The sequence below is a fragment of the Uloborus diversus genome, chromosome 8 (genome assembly GCF_026930045.1).
Source record: "Uloborus diversus isolate 005 chromosome 8, Udiv.v.3.1, whole genome shotgun sequence".
Taxonomy (NCBI): domain Eukaryota; kingdom Metazoa; phylum Arthropoda; class Arachnida; order Araneae; family Uloboridae; genus Uloborus; species Uloborus diversus.
Window position 1 is genome coordinate 99,329,841 of NC_072738.1, and position 9,570 is coordinate 99,339,410.

The window sequence follows — 9,570 nt, forward strand, 5'->3', positions numbered from 1 at the left end:
AAACATTTGAGAAAAACTTTGAGAGTTTTTGTTCCCCAAATATCCCATTTAAAAAAAAATAGTTGACTGGATTTCTTAGTTGACTGGAGATACACACAAATAATCACTGGGGGTTCGTTTTTTTTTTGGGGGGGGGAGGGATTTTTTTTTTTTTTTTTTTTTTGCATTCATTTCTTTCTAACATTTTCAATCTAACATTTTAGCTAAGCAATATTTATAATTCTATTTTTTCCAAATTTATTTTTGCTTTTCTTACTAACTATAGAGCAGCATCAAACTAAAAAAAATATCACAAATTTTATCGTGTGTGTGTCTGTGTGTGAATGCGTTTTTTGTTGCTTCTGACGTATTACTTAGCACCCAAGGGGTTCGCCAACTTCTTTCGGATTTTGGAAGGGGTTCGCAAAGAGGAAAAGGTTGGGATTGGACTTAGAGATTCTGAAGACCATCTTTCAGGTGAAATTAATTCACATACACTTATATAAATGGCCAAAATGGACACCTGTGCATGGACACATCGCACAGACTCAAAGTAAACACGAAAAGAATAAAAAGTTCAGTATTCCTTTGGCACGTTCGTCTTACGTTAGATATGCTAATAAAAATAAATAAATACCCACATTTTTTTTTATTTAAAAAAAGTACGGAAACAATTAAATTGATTTTTTAAAATCCCTGATGATGACAAGAAGGGAAAATCTTAAGGACTAAGGAAAAAAAAACTCCTAAGAATCAAAGAAAAATTCCGCCTGTTGGAAAAACCTAGTGAATTTCCAATGGCTGAGGGGAAATTGTTAATTAATAAGAAATAATTCGTCACAACTGAGAAGAGAAAAATTGAATGCCCAAGGGGAGATCCTAGTACTAAGAACACATTCTAAGGGAAAACTACCATTGTTAGTTCACGTTCACTATCTGAATAACTAAAGGAAAAGTCAAATGAAAAATCTAAACTTAAGTATAAAAGGTTGGAGGCGCCGGGTATCGATCCCGGTACCTCTCGCATGCTAAGCGAGCGCTCTACCATCTGAGCTACGCCCCCTCTTCTGCAGCCTCATTTTCACACATTACTAGCCTAAGTTTAGTATAAAATAGTGGAGCCTCGAAAATCTGAGGTAATTAGGGCTCACGTTACCTCGGATTACTGAAAACTCGAACTATCCGGAAAATTCTTCCAGATTTAAAATTTGCATTACTCGGAAGACATTTGGAGGAGAACTTTTTACTTCCTTGTACAAAAGGAACTATTGTCTTCAAGAAAAATTTATCATTCAAACTTCAACATAAACGTACTTTTAATTGCGACTAAAAGAATGTTAACTTATTTTTTTCTCGATATCCGTGTATTTAATGTGTGCAAAGCAATAAAATAATCTCTCAATGTATTTTTATTATTTACTGTATGTAGTCAAAAAGTTTCACAGCAGCACAAGATTTCTATTTTCCGACTTTAATGAAAATCGAATTTTAAGCTGCGAAAAACATAATTAAAAATATACATGAAGCACCTAGGATTAAGTGGAACCTCGAACTTTTGAGACTCGGATTTTCGAGGCTCTACTGTATTAAAATTCTCGATAAAATTTAAAAGAAGTGCAAGAGAGCTCCCGTGAGCTCCCATGCACTTTGCTGACAACATACGAAATATTTTTTTTTAATTTTTATTTTTCCCCCCCTTTAAAACTTCTTTAAAAAAAAAAAAAAAAAAAAAAAAAAAAAAAAAAACAGCATCAACAAAGTAGGCGGAGCTTCTTCTGCAATCGATTAATCTCATTCGCAAGTGACCGCAAATTCACGTTCTGAGAAAGAATTATGGCGCCAGATTTTGCCGTCTTATCAATTAGGCGAGAATTATTGGCTGCCAAGTTCTGGCAGTTGGCGAACTTAATATCTTATTACAAATATATAGTATAATTTTCATCAGCGTATATTTCTTATGAATTTGATTTCTGCAAGAGCGAAACTATCGACAAAATTGAGTATATTAGATGCAATATTTGCAACTTTAAGGCAGTTTTCCTTCAGAAAGATGACCCCTAAGCAGGATAACTAGTAAATCTGCACTTTGCAAAGATGAAAACTAAACAGAAATGTACTTCAAACCACACACTCGCATGCATACATAAAACGCAACCTTAGTTTTATTTTTCCGTAAAATGTGAATCAAAGTAGGAAATATTTTCACAATTTTGTAATAAATTAAACATATTAATTTAAACTGTCTAGTAAAAGGCTGGAGGCGCCGGGTATCGATCCCGGTACCTCTCGCATGCTAAGCGAGCGCTCTACCATCTGAGCTAGGCCCCCTACGGCCACTCACAAGAAAACTTGAGGTAGCACCGGCCACGGTAGGACACCCTTACATAAACTCAATCGCAGTAGAGAGAAAAAAAGATCATTTTACAATTCAGTTAACTTCTCTTCTCAGCATTGGACCGCGCATTTTCTATAATAACAATACATTTCTCTTTTTTTCTGTGAGACAACTCAAAGAATGACTTTTTTTTTTTGGCTGAATCTCACTGTAAGAAAATTCCGAAACTTCACTCAGATTATTTCCGGGCAATATTCCGTGATTTCAAAGGTTTCCACCAGTTTCCTGTGAAAAACAAATAAAAATGAAAAAAAGTTTCCTGAATCGCTACAAGTTTCATGAATGCAGATACTGTTGTGAAAATCATTTTTAGTTGCATGTGTGAAAATATATTTAGCTTCGTTACTAGCCGTTTCGCCTTCATTCAACCTTTCTTGATTGAATGAACCTCAAACAAGGGCGAAGTACAATTTGGATATTGTAGCTTTGTAATAATTGCAGGCAAATAAACGGTTTGGCGTTTGCTTGCAATTCTAATTTAACTTTAGAGGCTGTATTTGTTTCAGCAGACTTCCTCTTAAATCAGAAAGATGCCAAGCTATTACCATAAACATATTGATTTCCACCGAAGGTTCCTGGTTTACTCCAGAAACCTGACTGGCTTTTAAAGGGAAGGTTTCTGAATTCTTCAAAAAGATACAGATTTTAACATAGAGTAAAATTCAACACCATACGTAAATTCATTCGGGTAGAAAAAGCAATTTCACACAATACTGTGGCTCTAACTCTTTTACGAGGAACGCTTTGAGACTTTTTTTAATTTCGACCCCCCCCCCCCTGTGAATTTCTAATTATCATAGTACTTACTTCATAAATTCACAAAATTTTAACAAAGGATTGTTTTGGTTTCCAGATGTTTCGTTTACTGAAGTTTGCATACAGGGCCGTTGACAGGATTTATGGGCCCCTATGCAATTTTCTTCAGGGCCCCTAACTTTTTACTTAACCTCCTCTTTCTACACTCCGTTTTCACATAAATATTTAAAATTGATTTGCGATTTCAGGTATGGGGGACCGTTTTTGTAGCTCGGACAACTTTATGTCGATAGCAAAACAGGCCATTTTATATTTTTTTCCTCATGATGTGTCTTTTCCTACGCGACCATGTGTTTGTGTGTGTACTTAATAGAAATGAATAAATAAATAAATAAAAAACATTTCTGCTGTCTGCCTTTTTTTACCTCCTTGGAGGAGGAGGGATATCAGGAGAGTGATGCAGGGATCCCTGTTGGGTTGAGGGTAGAATACTTCAACTTTAGAGGGTCCGGGGGGTTTCCCCCCCGGGAAGATTTTTGAAAGATACACTAAAAAATTCTCCATTTTGAGGCTTTATACGGGATAATAGTTCACTAAAATTCTATTTAGCTTTTTAAAGGAAGCAATTTTTTTTAACCTTGGAATTCACGCCCCTCAATCTCTCACGGGCCCCTGTGCAATGCATAGGCTTGCCCTCCTCTCTCGATGGCCCTGTTTGCATATACATAATAGTGAGAAGGTCATCGCGCACACAACTGTTTCAAAGAAATGATAGTTCTAAAGCAGTGGTTCTCAACCGTCTCAGGAACCATTCATTAATTACGTAAGGATGATTTTTGCAACTTTTGACCCCCCTCCCCCTATGTAAGGGTACTTAAGATCCCACCCCCTATTCTTACGTAAGATTCCATTTCGATTTTCAAAAAAACGAATCTTACATTACTGGAATAGTTGTTTAATTCACTATCATTAGATTAAACCTTTTGTGTAAAGAAATATTTCCTACAATCTAGACTGAAGGTTTTCTCGCCATTTCTTTGTATAAATGAGATACTAATTTAAAAAAAAATAACATGCCATACATAGTGCGATTCTATTGTATTTTACACTAATTCATTCTTTGTAAAAAAATAGAAAACAACTCATCCCAATATGTTTTTTACTTTCTAGACGCAAATGAAATATGATCTCTGCCAAACCCCTAGACCGCGCGATTTCTTATATAAAATATCGACTTGGAAAATATTACGTAAGAATGGGTTTGATACCCCCTCCCCAAAGTAAAGGTTCGTAGAGAGGGTCATTCCATAGAAATGTCAACCTCAACCTCAGAAATTTTTTTCCAGCAAAGCCCTAATTGTGACTTATCATTTAATTCAGCATACTTTCTAGCACATTAATCCAGTAACAGTTTGCAAAAATTTCATTCGATATTTTTCTTCTGGCTCTAAACGTGCGAGGTTGTAGAAAAGGCTTAAAATACGCTAAAAACATGCGTCTAAGTTTTCTTGTGCAACGTAAAAGTTTTTGCAAATTTTTAAAAGAACTATTTTTATTCTAAAAGATTAGATGTTGGCCCAATAAAATTGACTGTTCTTTTTGCATACATTATAAGATAAGTATTTTAATTAGTTTGGCTATTTTACTGAAAATATTTACGTTACGTTAGTCACGAAAATGAACTTTTTTCTGCATAAAAACTAAACCAGATGATTGAACCAAACATCACTTTTTATTTTCTTACATCTATGTTATATCTACTTAAAAAGTGCAAAATATTTTTTTTTTGTATCAGTAGATATAAAATAATTAGTGTGACTAACGTAACATTTGAGATGTGACTAACGTAACAGTTTGCATGTGACTAACATAACATTTTAAAAATGACTGCTAATATTTAAAACTTATTTGATTTAATGTACATTTTCATGAACAATTTTGAATAAGAAGCCATTCTATATTGATAAAACATATAAAGGGTGAAAAATACCAGTAATATTACATTGTAGACCTTCTGTCTATTTAGAAAAATATTTTTTTAAAGGTCTTTAAAAATATACTTTCAATTTAAAGAATTATTATTAAAAAAAAAGGGGTGAGTAAAGCAAAATGAGTACTCTGCTGAATGTGCGTGCATTCAACGCAAGAATCCAAGCTAAATCATTAAGAAAATAGAAAGACAGTTTTAACAAAGAAGAACGTCTATTTTTAGAAAATACATCTCCACCTATTATTAAAATGAAGTAATGGCAGCTCGTTGGAAAACATTTGAAGATGTTACATGATACAGTGAGAATAAGCACTGCTGCCATATATTTCAGAAAATGCAAGAATGATCATTTAGAAATTCAAACATTTGCGGTGATATCCGGAAATAAAATTCATTCTGCAAAAATGTTTGAATATTTTTTTTCAATGTTACATTTTGATTCAGGATGCACAACACTATTCGTTCGATGAATTAGTAAACCTTGAAAAATAATATGCCATTGAAAAGTACTAGGAGTTTCTTATGACGATAATTAGTATATCTGCAGAATATTAGAATTCGGCGAAACTATCAACTTGAATAAAGTTAATTTTTCAAAAGAGAGATATATATAAGATTTAATTAGCCCAAAATAATATTATTCAGTTTGTAAAAGCAGATTTTATTTATTTATTTATTTATTTTTCGCACATTCAAATTGAGTTAATTGAACTGAATCCTTCCATTTAATTTTTTACACTAATGTAGAAAAAAAAGTAAAGAAAGAACCACAATGCAACGCAAAGGAGGTTCCTAAAAAGTGTAAAAGTAATATAAGAGCAAAAGATTAATTACAAAAAGTTTTTTATATGCATTCATTGTTTGTTATCCGATGGTTACGTTAGTCACGTTACGTTAGTCACACACAGTTTTTCGTAAACGCACCATTAAGGGCCAAAAAAGATTTATGTGTAATAAATCTGTAGTATATTTTTAAAAATAGACTGTTTGCCTCTTACAAATATATAGGCCAATGTTAAATGCCTGCGTAACTTTCAGAAAAATTTGCCTCGTAACATAAGCATTGTTTCTCAGGGTTGCAAAAATGTTACGTTAGTCACGATGCCTTTTTTGGCAAAAAAATACCTGCCAGCGCTTATTTTGCTTCAAATTCTTGGTAGAAATGAAAAATAGTCACTTTGTATATTTTAAATCTGCATATTAAAGCAAAAAACATTTATTTTTACTCCCGGTGTAGGTAAAAAGAGTAAGAAAATCAGCTGCGAATGTTACGTTAGTCACTATGGAATGACCCTATAGATTAATTTTCACTAATTGTTCGCGACCACTTTAAAATAACGGGCAGAACACTAGTGGTCCGCCAACTGCAGGTTGAACATCACTGTTCTAAAGGCATTGGTGCCCCCCTCTCTAAGAGCAAGGGCACCCCTACCCCAAATTCGCGAAGCCCACTCCCTCAAAGCAAGGGAAAAATACCCCTAAAAAGAACACCCCCTAAAAATTTCAGTGGCAAAAGTCTGCGCCACGACCCCCTCCCCCTAGGTGGGCACCCCCGCTAAAGGATTCTTCCACCTCACTCAACAAAATTTTCATCCTCCTGACTAATATTACATGAGTCAGCAAGGAATATTTCTGTAGGCGATGATTAACTTTCCAGTTTTTGTGTAGGTAGAGACGCATTGATTGCAGATTTGCTATCAAACACATTTCTTATCTAGAAAAGTGCAAAATGTTAGTATTTCATCCTACATGACTACGAAGCTTTGTGCTTCATGAAGCATGTAACATTGGCTCCTACTCGTATTTAAATTTGATCAATTTAATGATCAAGTATTATTCCTGTCTTCAGCGTTCCTTTGAACATTTAAGTAAGAAAGAATAATTCTTGCGGCATACACGGCTGTTGCTTTTGAAAAAAAAAGGGGGGGGGGGGGGTAACAATTACAGACTAAAGATTGACTGAATTAAGCATAAAGTTGACAACAGTGGAAGCAGAAGCAGACCACTTCAGTTTGTAAAAAGAAGGACGTGCGAGATCGGGATAACAGTAAAACACTGTAAAACCGATTCAGAAACGTTCTTCGAAAATAGTGGACACTTGACATGCCCAATTTGCAATTTCTACTAGTAACATACCTTGTAAAAACCAGGAACGTTTATCAGTAACCTTACTGAAATTATCCTTGAATCTTTTTGAAGAATATGGAGATTTCACCGGTTAAGCCAGCCTAGAGCCTTCATGGAATATTCTACATGTTTAATACAATTGATTAGAACCTTCCAGAGTTACTATAAAGGCTCCCGAAGCGTCACTGCAACCACGTCCAAAGCACTAAGGCAGAAATGCAAGAACGTTTCGGAATTTCTTTACAGTGAACCTTTACTGCTAGTGCGATGTTCTGCATAGTGTTATGTTCTACTTAGGCACAGTTATTTAGAAATTTAAAATAGCATAAGCAGAGCTTATTACTGCTAAGCGGTTCGTTTCCACTATCAGTTCATCCACCAGTATTTTCAGTAGTATTCAGAGAAATGAAACAAAAGACAACTTGCTTAATTATTAAAACCCTGATCAACATTTACAAACATTTTTAAGTGTCAAATATGTCTTGATGTAAAATTGCGGTCGTCAAGATGAAATTTTTAGGTACAAAATATGGACAGCAATCGATTTATTTCGAGCCCTGCTTTCTTTTCAAAAAAGTACGTGAAGTATTTTTTTTTTTCGTTGCAAATTTCATTGACAGGAGTACAATTGTCCCATCACTTAATGAGTGGATTCCTTTCTGACGTTTTCAGTTGACGTCACAGACCCCGCCACGCAGAAACCACTGTTTGTTTATTACCTCTATCTCCCTTCTAATTTCAGAAGTATAGCTTAACCACGAAAAGAAGGCGAATAACCTTGAAGCAAAAACATCATTTGTATCTTTTGTGATTGTTTTTTTTTTTTTTTTTTTTGGTATTATTTTGGAATAGATTGGATTAGCCAGACCATGCCTCTTACTATTCGGTACTTTATGGCAGAGTCTACCTATTACGAATGATACAAATGATGGTTCGTTTTAAGCTCATCCGCCATCTATCCGTGGTCAAGCTTTAAACACAACCGCATTTTTTAGAGACATCTGTTGAATAAATGCGGACGTCACCAACCGCTGCTGCACTTAACGATTGTTAATTAGTTATCAAGAATAAAATAATTCATTACAAATCGGAAATTAAATCAATTTGTTTTAAATTTCTGTTGCGTCTTTATCAGCAGTCCTGCAGTGTATTTTCGGTAATTATTTTAATATTAATAACAGTTGCTGAATGCAATGAGAACGTAAGTTGTTTTTGATAAATCTCGTAGGAATAGCTCATACGCGTAATTTATTTAATTTAATTATGAAATCTGGAAACTAAAAACAAAAATATTTTTTAAAAAAGTGGAGGCGCCGGGTATCGATCCCGGTACCTCTCGCATGCTAAGCGAGCGCTCTACCATCTGAGCTACGCCCCCTGTACAAAAGCTTTTCTATTCAAGTCATTAAATAAGTAAACATTAACACCAAATGCCCTAGAAAAGCAAGACACAAATAAAATAGGTCTTTCTTCCACGCCCGAGGAGCAGGTGTGTCCACACCTTTCTTCACTCTTTACCTTCCAAACCCTGAATAAAGCTGCTCTACATTCCGCCATTTTGGTTCAAAAGTTTATCGAGATCCAGTGATTTATAATCAATCTGAAACTCAGAGAAACATACACAGCAAATAATTATGAGGATTACGGAATGAGTTCAAACCAGTAAGAAGAGAAAATAGTAATCACATCTATAAAGGATAATGTGACTCTCTTTTAAAGTGAGTCTCTCATTTCAACAGACAGAGAGAGAGAGAGAGAGAGAGAGTAAAAATTTACCTCTTCTGTTTTCATATATTAAACAGTGCTTTCGTTAGTTGCATTATAACAAATTATAAAACTAAAATGATTCAAATTCCAGAAAAAAAAATTGCTTTCCCGGAATTTGGAGAAAAGTGAATAGATCCAAAGATATAGATCAAAAAAAAAAAAAAAAATGAAATTGAAGGAATTAAAACGAAAACAAACCAAGGGGTATATTCAGTAAATTACCGCCCATTAGCCAGGGCTAAGGCTCCTATATAAGGGGAGCTGACTTATCCGACATTTTGGTTCCAAAATTGTAGGGCGAAAAAAATAGTATTTGTGCAAAAGTCTCATTTCAGAAAAGTGGTGTCAAAGCTTTAGATGTGTTGCCTGATTGATGTTTGATTGTTTTATTCTGTAGATGAAGACGATTTAATTTATACAAATTAAAAACAAATAAGGTGAAAAAATGAGGTTTATTACAGTAAACATTTCTTGATACGTTTTTTTTTTTAATTTGTGAACTAAGTAATCTTTCTAGATTTACCTTAAGTGACATTTTACTCAACTTATCATCAAT

The 9,570-nt window shown here is 34.3% G+C and overlaps 3 non-coding genes across 3 annotated transcripts; all 3 read right to left on the minus strand.

Annotated features, from left to right (window-relative positions):
* Window positions 1-969: 969 nt before the first annotated feature.
* Trnaa-agc (transfer RNA alanine (anticodon AGC)) lies at window positions 970-1,042 on the minus strand. Its single transcript has one exon. It is a non-coding gene; the product is annotated as a tRNA-Ala (tRNA).
* Window positions 1,043-2,234: 1,192 nt separating this feature from the next.
* On the minus strand, window positions 2,235-2,307 carry Trnaa-agc (transfer RNA alanine (anticodon AGC)). The gene has a single exon. It is a non-coding gene; the product is annotated as a tRNA-Ala (tRNA).
* A 6,245-nt stretch (window positions 2,308-8,552) lies between these two features.
* Window positions 8,553-8,625, minus strand: Trnaa-agc (transfer RNA alanine (anticodon AGC)). Its single transcript has one exon. It is a non-coding gene; the product is annotated as a tRNA-Ala (tRNA).
* Between the last annotated feature and the right edge of the window lie 945 nt (window positions 8,626-9,570).